The 16562-nt window shown below is 37.5% G+C and overlaps 1 protein-coding gene across 28 annotated transcripts in view; it reads left to right on the top strand.

Moving 5' to 3' along the window:
* The window catches only part of LOC110007763 (uncharacterized), a 54298-nt gene extending 40120 nt beyond the window's left edge, over positions 1 to 14178 (top strand). For 26 of the 28 annotated variants that reach the window (XM_088871678.1, XM_088871667.1, XM_088871687.1 and 23 more), the window contains 2 exons: positions 13375 to 13539; positions 13927 to 14178. The gene's annotated coding sequence lies outside the window, so the exon portion shown is untranslated. Of the gene's footprint in view, positions 1 to 8988; positions 9149 to 13374; positions 13540 to 13926 lie in introns of all 28 variants that reach the window. The other 2 variants (XM_088871682.1, XM_088871661.1) reach the window with 1 other exon arrangement.
* Positions 14179 to 16562: the final 2384 nt, after the last annotated feature.

Here is a 16562-nt window from a genome sequence, read left to right as displayed (position 1 = left end):
TGGAAATTTATCACATTGCAGTGATTCAGAGGGTTCTGCTACGAACTTTAGTATATATGGGGGATACTATTTTCATGAGGAAAACTAACATTGTATCTCAATTTAATGAAAGGGTGGCCCATGATTATCATCTTTTTGGTGTTATCTATAGTATTTATTATTTGTATGGGAATTTGGTTATATGAATAGGGACTTGCAAAATGGAGAATAGGGTATAGGGGTAGGTTGGTCATTTTACTATTTTGTTAGAGGTATTTTGGTCAATGCCTAGGGTCCACAACTGGGTTTATATCTATTGTACATAAGTAGTTATAGTTGTTATTTTGATATATGGAATTGAAAAACATTATAAAAAAAAAAAAGGAAAAAGAGAGCATGTCTGTTCCTAAGTTAATTTCTTTCAAACTCTATCCCCACCAAATCTCTTCCCTCTAAGGGCTGCCCTCTAGTAGCTTCAAAATGAACCATAAAAATCCTTAAAATGCATCCCTAAAATTTAATAGTAAAAATTGAAGATAATAGGCATCATGTGTCTTAGAAAACTGTGTTCATGAATTTAGCAAGAAGATGCAGTGAATTTCTCCCTACTCAAATCACCTTGAACAAGGGGGTTGTACCTTTGTGTTAGACATCAATATTGTGTTAGAAGGCTTATCATCTTGAACAAGGGGATTTAAAGTAAAAATAGTCAGTCCTTTAGAAGAAGATGAAACATAAAACTAGGTGATGAATGAAACTTTTCTCAATAATTCATATTTACCTTAGGAAATATTCCCTTCTATAAGTCTTTTGTGGCATGCAATGAGAAACAGAGCATCAATGTATGAACAAGGCTCACTGGTTCTTAATGGATGTGTTATTTGCTGAGATGGGAGATGGAACCTTTATTCTTTATTGTTGCTTATCCAAATCAGACCTCATAAGGGTGATATCTATCAATTTTAGAGTAGTATTTGTTTAAGTCTCTAGGACTGACAACATCTCTGTGAATTTTCAGGGGTTGTACCTTTTAAAATTCACAAGCCTCTGCCATTTATTGGTCTTTCTTTTAATAGAGATACTAAACTATAAGGCATATTTCTCTATGGAGAAAAAGGGACTGCGAACTATGGCTTCATAGAGCTATAAGCTATCCCTGGATGCGTCTGGCTCTGAGTTAGCCAACCCATCTGCCACTGTATTTACCTCCTGAAAAATGTATTTAACAAGTTATTGAGAACTGGTCTTAGTTCTGCTAATTTTTTAGAAACTACTCATGGCTTTCCAAATTTTCTAGATCACAGTGGTAGTATCTAACTTTATAAAATTGATGGCTCATCTACAGTTACCCCGATCTTACTACTGTTTTTGTTGGGTTTTGTGTATGTATGTGTGTGCGTGTGTAGAGAGAGAGAGAGAGAGAGCTCTACTGCGAACTTTAGTTATATGGGGGATACTATTTTCATAAGGAAATATGACATTGTATCTCAATTTAATGAAAGGCTGGCCAATGATTATCATCTTTTTTGGGTTATCTATGGTGTTTATTATTTTGCATAATAATTTGGTTATATGAATGGTTGCTGCAATTGGATACTGATCCGCCTTTGTCATGAACGACCAAAACATCATTCAGATTTGATTTGACCTTTTTTACATCCCTCATACACCACTTCCTCAATTCTCATTCGATCAATTTATTCCCTCACATATAACTTTACCACCACCACAACCATGAACTTGACCTCTCTAACCGCCATCGAGCAAACTTGCAGCAAATGCTCATGTGCTTTGGGAACGGGCCTGCTCCAATACCAGATGGTATGGTGGAAAGAAAAAAGAGGAATAGAGAAATTAAAGATTGAATTGATTGAAATAACAGGAAGCTTACAATCCAAGCTTCTAGCTCTCTGGTGAAACTAGGATTTTAAACAAAATGATATCTAAGTCTGAAAGCAAAACCATGAATACAACTTCTATTTATAATAAAATATCTTACTTAAATTCCAAGGAATCCTAATTCTAATTGAATAAAAAGAAGTCCTGATTTAAACAAAATTTGTGGTAACTTTTTTGCCCTTGATAAAATAAATAGTTTCATAATAACTCTTAACTAGCTTACTCAAGCATTGAATTCGAGGCCTACCCAGCCTGTTCACCAAATTGCTTCATGCCCAAGCCCTCAATCAAGGCCATCCTCACCTGTTGCTCGTTCAAAAGTTTTGTGCGAGGTAGATGCAATGGCTGGAATTCTGCTCTGTTAACAGTGACATAGTCTTACTTATTGAAGTATAAATCTTAACATGTGCAAAATATCATGATTTCACAAGAATAAAGGTTGTAGTAGACACACATAGCTTTCCTTCAAGACTGATTTTAGCCCATTTGGACCCCGTTTGGTCACTGAACCATTAGATACAAAAACACCTATAGTTCCTGGAAATTCATTTTCCCCCTTTTCTTTCCCCAACTCTTAATACATGTATAAGCACAAACCATCCACAGCAATATATTTCAACCCACAGTTGATAAATAGTCACCATTTACTCTATCTAAACTAAATTCACAGGAATATTTGGTGTGTGCACACCTTCTTGACAGACTCTTTAGTGACTGGCTTAGAGTTAGGTGATGTGAGATTCTGTTGGGAGGTAGAGCTTTACTTTCTCTTGGATGCTTAGGATCTTGGATGCCCTTCTAGGTGTGAATTGGTTGTGTGTGCATACCTCAGTAGGTTGTTTGGAGAGAAGTGCCATAGTCAGACCTCCCCCATTTATGTGATGATCAAGTATACGATTTTGAGGACAAAATCTTTTTAAGGGGGGGATGATGTAACGACTGAAGTTTTTCTCGACCAGGAAGATGTGCACGGCAGTAGAGGTCTGTTGGCATAGGAGCATTTGCAACAGTGAGATTAGACCACCAGGACAGTTGGTGTAGGGTAGTCCCTGAGGGACTACCCCTTCTTTTCCCTCCTCCTTTTCTCTCCCCTTACATATGGCTTTGCATGCCATGGCACATGCCACTTGGCAGTGGCTTGTTGCCACCTCACTCCTCACCTCCTTTTCTCTTTAAAACTCCAGCCCTCACCCTCTCTCTCCTCTCTCACAGCTCTCTCTCTCTCATTTCTTCTCTCTCTAAGGCAAAAGTTTGGAGAACTTCTGTGGGAGGCAGCCATTGTTGGAGCAAGAGAAGGCTGTGAAAGAAGGTTTGGAGAAGGCACCTCTGTTGTTCAAGTGGATCATACGATTATGTGAATGCCTGATTTAAGCATGGATTTAAGTATGAATGAAGTATTGAATTAAGCATGAGTTAAGTTTTTGAGCAGGTATAGAAATTGTGTGAATGAATAGGATTGTATGCATGTTTTGTGTTCTGTTTTTCAGGAAGTGGGTCTTGTTTGTATGCATGCTTTGTGTTCTGTTTTTCACTGTTATAATTTCTGTTGAGCCTGAAAATTTGTAGGTTGATGCTCTTGTGAGTCTAGTTTAAGCTAGAATTGGTTTCATGTGGTTATCTTGTGTAGTTTAGAAGTTATGCTTTGATCTTTAAAGTATGTTATGGCTGGACTATGAAATTCCAGGGAGAAATGAGGTTTTTGTGACTCTCTGTTAACCTCTCAAATGATCTCAGAATTGCCTCAAATCACCACCATTGGAAACGTCTTTTGAGTCTACTTTGAGTTTGTTGTTTATGTCTAGTTGAGATCTTTGATGGTTTAGAAGATGTGTTTCATTTTATGCATGTATGTCACCGTTAGCAGACTGTGATAATTTCTAGAAATATTGCTCCTGTTGCACTAAGATTTTGCCTGACCTATTGAAGTCCAAATGGCACGAAATCATAGCCATTTGAAAGATACATGAGTCTATTATGATTTTTATGTTTTAACCTGGTTCTAATTCTGCATAATTGTGACGTTATGATCCAAATGGTGGAGGCATGTCACTGATTAGCAGATTCAATGAATTTCAGAATTGTGACCTCTGTTGCCATGGGTTTTAACTGATCAAAGGAGTCCTATTGCTCCCAAACCTCTACCATTTGAAATATCAGTATGTTGGCTTAAAGTTGCATGTAGAAATTATCTTGAAATTCCCTCTAGAATAACAGTATCAGATTCACAGAATAACGGTGTCCATATCACAAATGGAGTGTTACAGCTGCAATTTCAAGCCATGACATCTGGTCGTAAATAGGGTCATAACTTTTGATTCGTTTGGAATTTAAAGACGGGTCCAAAACTAATTTTATACTAAACACACCTATCTTTTAAATCGGGGTGGTTTGAAAATAATTGGACCATGTTTGGCCCCTCAAAAGTTCAAAAAAATGGAGATATTTCATCTAAAATCTGTTGTGCAGTGAAGGCAGTGACATGTCTGTAAAGTTTACTCTATAACTCACAATCAAGAAGAAATTCTAAAAAGTGCTTAACATGTGAATTTAAGCTTATTCATGAATCGTTCAAATGGTAATGGTTTGGAAGAAAATGGACCCCTTTTGGTCAGTTAAAATCCATGTCGACGGAGGCATAAATTATGCGTTTTATAAAAGTTGTCCACAGTGACATATTGTTACAATTAATCTATAACTCTCAAATTAGGGAGAATTTCAAAAACTGCTAAACATGTGATCTCAAGTTTAGTCAAACATCTTTCAAACGTCAGTGGTTTGGAAGAAAACGGACCTCATTTGGTCGTTCAAAACCCTTGACGTCAGAGACATCAGTTCTGTGTTTTTACCAAAATTGTCCACAGTGATCTATTGGCATGTTTTGAAGTAGAACTTTACATAAATAAAGAATTAGAGCAATATGTGAACATGAACATTAAAATACACTCAGAAATCTTTCCAATGACGGTGATTTTGTATCATTTGGACTTCAATTGCTTAGTCAAACTCTCAGTACAACAGAAGTAACATTCCTAGAAATTATCATAATATGCTAACAGTGACATATATACACAAAACGAAGCATATCTTCCAAACTATCAAGAATCTCAGCTAGTTATAAACACTAAACTCGAAGTAGACTTACAGACATTTCAAATGTTGGTATTTTGAGGTCAATTGGATATCATTTGCTTAGTCAAAATCTCGTCATAAAAGCATGTAAATTCCTTGGAAAATCATAGTACAAACATGGCACATTCCAAAGTCTATCCCATAACTTCCAATCCATACAAGATAACAACATGAAACCTTTTCTATCTTAAACTAGACTCACACAAGCATCATTCCACATAATTTCAGGATTCACAAGAGTGATAACAGTGCCCAACTTATCTTACAAAGAAGACCTAATTGCTGACAGAACACAAACATACATGCTTAACTTCAAGCCTAATCCATGCTGTATTCATACTTAAATCACACTTTATTCATGCTTAATTCATGGAAATTCATACTTAAATCTCATACTTTCATACATAAGAATCATACTTCATACTATGGACACATAATAGCATAGTCTACTTATCTTGTGCTTCAATGGTGATCCCAAGTCCTTCACACAACTTACTCTTCAAATCTCTCGACATTGGACACAAAGGGTTGGAATTTTTAAGTGTTCAAAGGGGAAAAAATGTGGGGGATAGAGAGAGAGCGCTGGAAGATGAGAGCTGAGGTGGTTAAATGGCTAGTGAGAGCTGGGGAGGACATGTGGCAACAAGCCACCTCCAAGTGGCAAGCAAAATGGGTGAGGTGGCAACAAGCCACCCAAGTGGCAAGCAAAATGGGTGAGGTGGCAACAAGCCACCCAAGTGGTAAGGAAAAGGGTGACACTTGGAGAGGGAAAGAAAAAGTGAAAAAGAGGGAAAAGAGGTAGTCCCTCATAGACTACCCTACTCCAACAGTCCCAGTGGTCCATTCACAACACTCATGGTGATACATGTACCTCTCTTCGCGCACGGCGTTCCGCCCTACTTCGCGCACTGCGCTGGGCCCCTCTTCGCACACGGCGTGGGCCTCTCTTCGCGCATGGCTTTAGTCCAATTCGCACACGGTGTTGCCTCTTGCACGCACGGCGATGCGCAAACGATGCTACTCATCACTTCATTTACGCTCGACGTTGCTCCTTGTCGCGCATGGCGTTGGTCCATTCACGTGCGATGTTAGCCTAGTTCGCACGTGGCGTTGCCTCAGACGGCGTTAAGCCAAAGTACACAGACGACGCTAGCCTTACGCACGCCGCATTAGCCTTCTTGATTTTGTTCACGCACGGCGCTGCCTCACACTCCCTGTCGTGCATGTCTCTTCCCTTCTAACCAGAAAAATGTTGGGTCATTACATCATCCCCTCCTTAAAAGGGATTTTGTCCTCGAAATCATACATGTGAATCCAACAATTGGGGGAGGGCACCCACACATTCACTATTGTCTCAAACACTTGTCCGTGGTTTTATCCACAGCATCACATAGTCTGTACTTCATATTTCACATAGTGTCATGCACTAACCATTCAGATAACTTAGCATTTCAAACATTCCATCAATCCGTTCAACCATTGCTAACAAGTTGACACACACATAAACATAGATCAAGCCATTCAACTCTGAGCAATCTCATCAGTTCAGCCACTACCAGCTGACGATCATTATCAGTCTCTAGTTAGGTCCGACAATACTCACGAAGCGGCACCTTACCAATATCAATCGTTCGATGCACTCAAGGCATGCACTACAGAAACACAAAGTCACAACACTAGGCCCTGCAATACACTCAAAGCAGGCGCCTCACTACAATCAATCATAATGTCAGGTCTTGCTACAAGCTCAGAGCAGGCTTTCCATAACTTTTTCATTCCCTCTCCAAGTGTCACCCTTTTGCTTACCACTTGGAGGTGGCTTGTTGCCACCTCACCCCTTTTGCTTGCCACTTGGAGGTGGCTTGTTGCCACCTCACTCCTCACCTCCTTTTCTCTTTTAAAACCCATCCCGATCCCTCTCTCTCTCCTTCCCCTCACGTCTCACTCCTTCCCCTCACGTCTCACTCCTCCTCATCTCTCTCTCTAAGGTAAAAGTTTGGAGAACGTCTATGAGAGGCAGCCATTGTTGGAGCAAGTGAAGGGTGTGGAGCAGGCTCCCTTAGCTCACTGTTGGAGCAACAAGTGTGAAATTGAAAGAAGACTGTGGGAGGAGGATTTGGGAGGGGGGGGGGCTTTGTGCAACTAAGGTAAGTGAATTTGGAAGTGTGTATCATAAATGTTTTATGCATGAAGTATGGATGTATAAGAATGAGCTTAGAGCCTTGAACCTTGTGTGTTGAATCCATGATTGTCTAACCTCTGTAAACAATGGTATTGTTTGCCAAATATTCCTGCGAATTTAGTCTAGATAGAGTAAATGGTGTGTGTTGAAAGATATTGCTGTGGATGGTTTGTGCTTATACATGTATTAAGAGTTTGGGGAAAGAAAAGGGGGAAAATGAATTTTTAGGAACTATAAGTGTTTTTGTGTCTAATGGCAGTGACCAAACGAGGTCCAAATGGGCTTAAATCGGTCTTTAATAAAAACTATGTGTATCTACTACAACTTTTATTCTTGTGAAATCATGATATTTTGTACATGTTAAGATTTATACTTCAATAAGTAAGACTATGTCACTGTTAACAGACAGCAGAATTCCAGCCACTGTCATCTACCTTGCACAAAACTTTTGAACGACCAACAGGTGTCCAAATTCGTTCAAATCACTGCCATTTGCACGGTGTGTGTGTCCACTATAATGTTCACGTTAAAACCATGTTCAAATTCTTCATGAATGAGAGATATACTCTCAATTATGTAAATAGGTCACTGTGGACGGTTTTAATAAATTGCAGAATTGATGTTTCCGTTGTCGTGCATTTTAAATGACCAAATGATGTCTGTTTTCTTCCAAACTACAGTCTTTTTAAAGATTTATGAGTAAGCTTGAAATCACATGTTGAGCACTTTTGAAATTCTTCCTAATTTGAGAGTTACACGATTAAATACAAAGACATCACTGTGGGTAACTATTATGGAAACTCATAACTGATGTCACTGTTGCCACCAATTTTTGACTGACCAAAAGAGATCCTTTTTCTTCCAAATCGCCACCATTTGAAAGGTTTATGGGAACACTTAAAATTGCATGTAAAGACTTACGTGAAAAACCCCCTCGATTGAAAGCTATGCCCATTTTATGGGGATTAGGTCACTATTGACAGAACTTCCCAGAAATTGTGCATCTCAAGTATGAATGTTATGCAGTGAATACCATGAAAGGGATGTGAGTACTATTTAGTGAATGTTATGTGATATTCAATTAGTGAATGTGAATGCTATGCAATGAATACCATAAAAGGGATGTGCATGCTATTTAGTAAATGTTATATTTTCAATTAGTGAATGTGAATGCTATGCAGTGATTACCATGAAAGGGATGTGAATGCTATTTAGTTAATGTTATGTGATATTCAATTAGATGTGAATGCTATGCAGTGAATATCATGAAAGGGATGTGAGTGCTATTTAGTGAATGTTATGTGATATTCAATTAGTGAATGTGAATGCTATGCAGTGAATACCATTAAAGGGATATGAGTACTATTTAGTGAATGTTATGTGATATTCAATTAGTGAATGTGAATGCTATGTAGCGAATACCATGAAAGGGATGTGAATGCTATTTAGTGAATGTTATGTGATATCCAAATAGTGAATGTGCATACTATGTAGTGAGTATCATGACATGAGTGTGAATGTTAATTAATACGTGCCACGTAATATTCATGTGCTGAAGTGCCATATAATGAATAGTATACAATGAAATTCTATGTGCTGGCAAGGTGAAAGGCTTGAGTGCCAAAGTGATGAATGTTAAGTGAAGAGTGTTCTGATGGCATGCTCCAAGCATGACTCTCTATTATGTTTGATAATGGTGACATGATTCAATGACGCCACGCACGGGTTACCCGTAATAGTATGATGTGACTTGATAAGAGAGTAAGGCCGGCAATGTTCCCTAACTCCCTGTATGATAGGAGGGGAGCCAGGCTCTCTTCGCAGATCCTCTCGCTTGCAGCAGAACAGCCTCTCGCTCACAGCAGATCAACCTCTCGCTCGTAGCAGATCAGCCTCTCACTCGCAGCAGATCAGCCTCTTGTTTGCCAAGCAAGTCAAACAACTCCATTACTTGCCTATGTAACCCCTCGAGCTTTACTGTTGCCAGTCATATTAGATAGTTTCTCACATATTTGGAATTCCAACAAATTTCTAAAGGTGTTTCTGTTTCCTCTAACCCTACCTCACTTTCACCAAATCTGGTTAAGCCTACAAGTATCAGTTATAAGATAAGATATTCATACCCTATTTATAAGAATTAACCTGAATTACAACTTAGAAAGAAAGAACATGCAATGCACATATGGATTCTCTTATCTACACATAGCAAGTTAGATGCATCATCTCCCATCACCATCTTTTCTTTCTAGATAAAGTATTAGAGAGAAATTTATGGGATTTTGAGAGTAAGCCTGCTCCATACAACTGGGTTTGTTGCATTCCAACTAAACTCAATAAACTAATTCACGAAACATAGGAAGTGAATATATGAAATTTTTGCAATACAAATGAGGTTCAACAGAGCCTCAACAAGGGTGCACACGCTGAAGAGATGCCATGCATAACAAAAGTCAACTCGTATTGATAACACCTATATGTCATTTCTCTTGTCTCTCCTGACCCCTCTTTTGGACGGTCTGGATTTGATGGTTTCATGAATTTTACATCTATTAATTCTTCTTTCTAGTTCATGGCATTGGTTCTATCAAATTTGGCCTGCCTTAGTTCCTAGGTACAACAAGGGTACATTAAAGAACGAAAAAACATAACAATTTTATAAAATTGAGGGATCAATTTATGTATATGTAATTTGGATATGCTTTACATTGGTTTGTGAGTTTTTATTGTCAAATGTCCTATTTTTGTATTTTTGTTTTTGGATTTTTCTGGAATCTCCAACCCTAAACCATATTTTGTAATCCAATTTGTTATATTCTTTTGAGCTTATTTGGATTCCTTAGATGTTTTTAGTTTTATTTCGGGCTTAAATATTTTATTTTATTTATTAGCATTTTAAAGAAATCTTTTTTTTAAGGCGCTTTTGTGTCATGTACAGGCCTAGTCCACTCAGCCTCGCACTTGGCTGAGTTACTCAGGCTGATTCCAAGGCCCAAGCAAAGTGGAATAACACTGCCTAGTATTAACCATGAATGTCCGTCACACCCACAGACATGGCTACGATGTAAATACTCATACATGAACCCATTCATTTCTTTAACATTGGGAAAATTTGGTAGTTTACTCATGAATATTATTTTTAATAGATTTTTCACATAACACAGCGTAGAAGCTTGTGCACAAATGAGGCATGTGATGATTTTTTCTTTTTTTCTTTTCTACATACTTGCTTAACATCTATGGGGATAAAAATATTTTAACATCCTTAACTAACTTTTCTTTTCTTTTCTTTTTTTTACTATTTTTCTTTTTTTTTATGGTTCGAGTGTTTGAAAAAAGCATAAACCAATTTAGAAAGATATTCCCTTTAATGAAATATTTGTTGTAAACTCGAGACCTGCCATGAATGATGAGGTTAGGTGCATTGGCCGAAAAATGGTGATAACAAAGATGGCAGAGGTCAAGGAGGTAGGACACGAAACCTTGTGAGATCGCGGCTTTTTTCTAGAACTTGAGAAGAGCTTGAGGGAATTTGGGATCTGATTTGGTAACAGATGGAGAGCCTACGCTTGGATGGTTTCTGACCTTTGCATATGTATATCATATGTAGTCAACTCTGCTTGGTACTTGGTCGAGTTACTTGCTCAGGCAAGAGCCGAGTCCAAACAAGCAAAGTGTTATAACATCGCTTAGTATTTTTTAACCATGAATGTCTGTCATACATGAACCCATTCATTTCTTTAACATTGGGAAATTGTGGTAGTTTCCTCATGAGGCATGTAATGAACTTTTTTTTTTTTTTTTTTTTTTTAACAAACTTGTTAAACATCTATGGGGATGAAAATATTTTAAGATCCTAAACTAACTCTATTTTTTTCTTTCCTATTTTTTTTTTTTTTTTATGGGTCGAGTGTTTGAAAAAAGTATAAACCAATTTAGAAAGATATTTGTTGTAAACTTGAGACCTGCCATGAACGATTTGGTTTGGTGCATTGGCCGAAAACTGGTGATTATAGAGATGGTAGAGGTCAAGGAGGTAGGACACGAAACCTTGTGAGATTAAAGCGTTTTTTTTAGCACTAGAGAAGAGCTCGAGGGACTTTGAGATCTGATTTGTTAACAAATGGAGAGCCTACGCTTGGATGGTTTTTAACGTTCGCATCTTTATGTTTTCTCACCACAGTCTTCTTTATATCTATGCTATTACAGGTTTTCCTCATTGTTTTTGTTTGTTATCTCTTCTATTTTTTTCTATTATAATTGATTTTGCACTTTGAAGCATATCATAATTTTTTACGCTTTTATGATTCACCTGATTTGATCCTTTCTTGTCATGTGTTTTGTATATTGGGTCTAAACTCTTAGACTATAGAACTGAATTGTATATTGTTCAAAACTGAATTTCTTGTCACCTGATTTTGTATATTGTTCAGAAGGTCTTGGGAGAAATGCTCAACAATTTATGCTCTAAACTCTTGGACTATAGAACTGAATTTACAATTTACAAGAAATCATTTTAATATGATGCAGAAAACTTTCTTCTTAGAGCATGTTGTTTTTTCTCTCGACAACCCAGTTTTTTCCCTCTAAACTCATTTTCTATCTCTTCTGGGTTGAATGTCTTAATTGCGTTTTTCTTTTACTCCACATCCGTCCCCTCTATTTGAGGCTGCCTCCAAACCCTAGATTTATCACCCTAAGGTTGTCGGCAAAGGACCTTGATAGATTGGTATCTTCCATTTTTCTCTGTTCTTCTTTTTTCTTGTTATTTTTACCATTGATAGAGGTGATATTGATGGATAAAATAAAAGTAGACATTGTTGGTAATGGTCATCATTTGACCTGGACACATGGTTTGGGGTTACTCTTTTCTTTTTAACCTATCTGTCGTCTTTTCCTATTAGATAAGGGCAAGTCTTCGATGCTTCGCCTTAGTTTCCCCTCACGTTGGCAAGTTCTCCGTCACAATGACCTTGGCTAGGATCACAAATTTCCTCCATTTGAAATGCATTGTGGTCTATGGACACATCAAACGGTGTGAGACTGGCCTGCCATGTCAATAAAAATCCCAATTCTTTTATTCCCTCTTTCACACACATGCAAATGGACAAATAAACATTTATATTATTCGATCACATCCGCACCCACGGACTCACCATGCTTCATATGGTAATGAAATCCAAGAAACATTTCCTAATCAGACAAGGGGTGCTCCATCATGATAAATTCATGCTTGGTGTCACTCTTTTGAAGGTTTACTTGAATACTTCTATTTCTTAATTCTAGAACAACTAAAACTAGATATACTAATATATAATGTCCTTTGATGTCATTTCACATATACTTGAAACTGGCTCCGTAAGATTTGTTTCTTGTTGATCAGTTTTCTTCAGAAATCTCTAATAATGACCGAGTGCAAAAGATATGATTAAGAGCTATCTCAAAAAGATCTAAGGGCATTAGATGATCTCTCATATTACCTTATTCTTTACCTCACCAAATCATGGGGTAGACCCTATCTTGGAAGGAGCATTCTGAAAAAGCTTGTGACTGCTAGATTTATTCAATGAATAATTCAGACTACAGTGGAGAATTATGATGCATGTGGATTTATTTCATTTAGGTTTTATGCTTGGTGGATTCATCAGAAGATTCAAAACTTTTTACTACTAGATCCATCTATTTGGTTTCATTTCACCTTGAATTTGGTCAAATTTGGTTAGATGTTCATATTTCTCCCTCTTCGTGTGTGTGTGTTTGTGAGAGAGATAGGTAGATAGATAAATATATAGATAAATAGATAGATAGATAGATAGATAGAGAGAGAGAGAGAGAAAGAGAGAGATTCATTGATGATATGAATTGCATCACAAGACATGAATAATTTAGTTGACTTGGGATATGATTCCTGCCCATAATCGGATGGCAACCTGCCAATGGAATATTTGGTAGTATGAAATGTTGGTATTAGTCACTATTTTGAATGAGGACCCCAAAAGTATATATAGCCATTGAATTTGGAAAATGCAACTTTGTATACTGTTTGTTTGCTTTTGCTGGTTGCATTGTGGATATTTGTTGTTTATCTTGTTAAACAAGATGGTTTCTCAGGCAGTTAACCTTTTCTCAAAAAAAACAAGATGGTTTCTCAGTTACCTATATTGTTAAATCAATGTAATTTTTTGCAGGTGGTAGAGTTGGGATTTACGCTAGTAGTATTGGCTCATGTTTGGGACAATTCCATGCCGAATGAAAAGAACAGTATGTTATGTCAGGAGTGGAGGTCTTGCTGTTCAACCATTGCGTGCATGTTTACAGCTCTGTTGTAGGAAGCTTGGTTGCTGGCTGTACAGGTACTAATTTATATTGCTATTGGATATTTTTTATCTCCTTAAGCTGGAGGAATATCCAAATAACTGGTTAAAGCTCGATTTGTGAAATTGGGATATTCTCTGTGTACTGTAGTCTTTGTTGGTATGTGCCATTATAAGTAATCTTGTAACCATTTCTCACCATTTCCTCTTATTTTTTCTGTCCTTCTATAGATCTGATTCAAGCACCTCATCATTATACATTCTCCTTTTTCTCCTATATATGCATAGTAATTTTCAATTTTTGAGTACTTGTTACTCCCATGGTTTAATGAGTGACCAGTTTATATGATTATATTACGTAGTTTTGACTCTTTTTTATTTCATGTATCCCTGGCAAAATTACTAATCTTGAATTTTCTGCATCAGGAACATGCATAGTTTAGTATTTCACCCCCATCATGATGCATGGAGGACATGTCCATCTTCAATGCCATAAAAGAAGTTCATTTGCATAGAGGGTGTGGAATAAAGGGAGTTGTCAACCCCAGCTGCGCCTCCTATTTCCGAGCCTTCAATAATCGAAGGCATCGGTGCATTTATCACCGAGGCTATGGATGAATATCATGCTGCAACATAGAGAGCTTGGTCATGTGCACATGTTTTGCTTCATTTGGCGAGGTTCTCATTTGAAACTGAAGGAACTAAGCAGGCATTAGCAATTGCTTTTTGTAAAGCTGCATTTTCATGTTCTCTTGACATTCAAAGCAAGCTAGTGGCTTTGAGGAAGCCGCTTTTGCTCGTTATTGCATCTCGTTGTATATGTTTCCTTGATTATATAAAAAAGGTTTTGGAGAAGGATGAGGATGAAGGTCTCACTGTGTGGGTTTGTGGAGTGGTGTATATTTTTGCTCGTTTGTTCTTCATCTAGCTCTTAGAAAAAGTTGGTTGGTGAGTTTGATTGCTTTGCTTTAGTCTCAAATGGGCAATGAAGATTCCTGTGTGTATCATTATACACGCACATCCTAATTCTGAATGGTGATTTTAGAAATATCTAATAAAAAAATTTTAAAAACCTTTTGCCCTTATATCAATTAAAATACATGTCTTTTCCTTTCTATAAAACAAATGGAGGGCGCTTAATATAAAACTCTCTTCAAGATCCCAGATGTCTCCCATTAGGAGGATATCTATTGTCAAGAGACTTCAGCACCTAATGAGAACTTCCTTTGGTCAGTAGCGCAAAGAAAACATAAGTTTCATCTAGTAAATTAGGACACCATTTGCCAGCAGATGAATAGGATCCTATATGGAAAATGGTGGTGGCACTTTGCAATGCAGGATGACCAACTTTGGAGGCTGGTTATTCAGTGAAGGTATGGTTGTGAGGGCTTAGGCTTTCTCTAGGGGTTCAACCAATGCAAGGGCCCGGGGGATTGAAAAAGTATCATCTCTGCATATTTGGCCCATTTCGTATTCGGTTCATGGCAGAAACTAGAGATAATATTCAAATGTGGAGACATCAATGATTGTGAAAAAGCAGTTTGGAAGCCCAATTCCCTATCATCTTCCCAGTGGCAGCTGACCAAGGTTGTCATGTCTCTAACGCAAACAAAATTCTCTTTAGGCATGTTGTTTGATCCGAGGTTTAGAACAGAATTGTCCAATGATGAAATTCGAGACTTGATGACCCTGTTATAACCCCTAAATCCAAATTTCCATCCTCACCAGGGCAGGGACATGATGGTGTAGGAGCCAGCTAAATTAGGGTTCCGTTTGGCATAACATCTTTCTATGAGCAGCTTTGGCCAAGTGATCTTTCCCTGCCATTTCCAGCGAGGTATGGCTCTCCCCAGTCCGGGCCAAAACCTAGGTTGTTGGTTATTGATTAGCAAAAAGCTCTCATGTTGGACCACATCCAGCATGGGGGAATACACTTCACTGACATATACAAATGTATCATGTACAAAACAAAACTAGGAATCAATTGGACTAGTAGGATTTCTATTTGTGGCTAGAGACTGAACTAGTGTTTGAATATTTTTTAGCCCACTAAATCTCTTGAGGTGTCTTCTGGAGACTGAACTAGTGTTTGAATATTTTTTAGCCCACTGAATCTCTTGAGGTGTCTTCCCAACATGCATGGCATGAAGCTAATGCTATCGAGGATATACCTCCTCATGAAGAGTATTTTCGTTCGCTAAATTTTGATATACCACAACATTTGTGTTGTTTTCTTGTCTTTGAATTATTTTTATTCGAAAATGATATTCTTCAGGAGCAATGTATGCTAGAATCATGTCATGTTCATATTTTGCCTCTTTCTTTTCTGCAACCTTAATCAAAGTCCTTTTATGGTGTATCTGTAGTGAACTATTCAAGACCCTTTCCTGGCTATTTTCAGGGGAGTGAAAAGGCAAACAGATAAAGGAATGAAGAATTATTTAGAGATGTGCTAGTTGGAGAGTACTACAGGCACTGCTCCAATGAAAGCATACACTAGAATAGGAAGGATAAACAAAATCACCTACACAGCACTTGCTTTTTCATGTGGTTTATGTCTTCTCTTTGTTTTGCCTTGTAATTGTAAGTGTGATATTTTATGTTGTAATTGGAGATGTGCATTTGGGAAAGCTTTCTATGTAACCCCACCCACATATGTAATATATGTGATCCTTGATCTCAGCTGTCAGATCTGAGTTGATGGCTTGAGCTACAATATCACAAGTTGGCTTATAACCTTCAAATCTTGATCGGACAGCTCATAGTTATATATCATTTCGAAAAAAAATTTGGGGCATGCATAGATCTAATAGGGGCCCACATGATAAAAATAATGATAAAATATTTTTAGTGACGAAAAGTTACCATAATATTTCCGGTGACGAAATATTTGATTTTTATTTTATATAGGTTCGTCCTAGTTTATGATGGCATGCACAAAATTTCATTCAAAAATATTTTAAAATGACTTTCCATGTTACTATAGTTTTCTTAATGATGGTGTATCATTGTTGTCTCATTATGCACTTTCCTTCGATTGATAGGAGTAAGCATTGAGATGA

This window comes from Amborella trichopoda, chromosome 7, assembly GCF_054954075.1.
Source record: "Amborella trichopoda isolate Santa Cruz 75 chromosome 7, AtrichopodaSantaCruz75HAP2 v2.0, whole genome shotgun sequence".
Lineage (NCBI taxonomy): Eukaryota > Viridiplantae > Streptophyta > Magnoliopsida > Amborellales > Amborellaceae > Amborella > Amborella trichopoda.
This window is presented reverse-complemented; position numbering and strand designations above follow the sequence as displayed.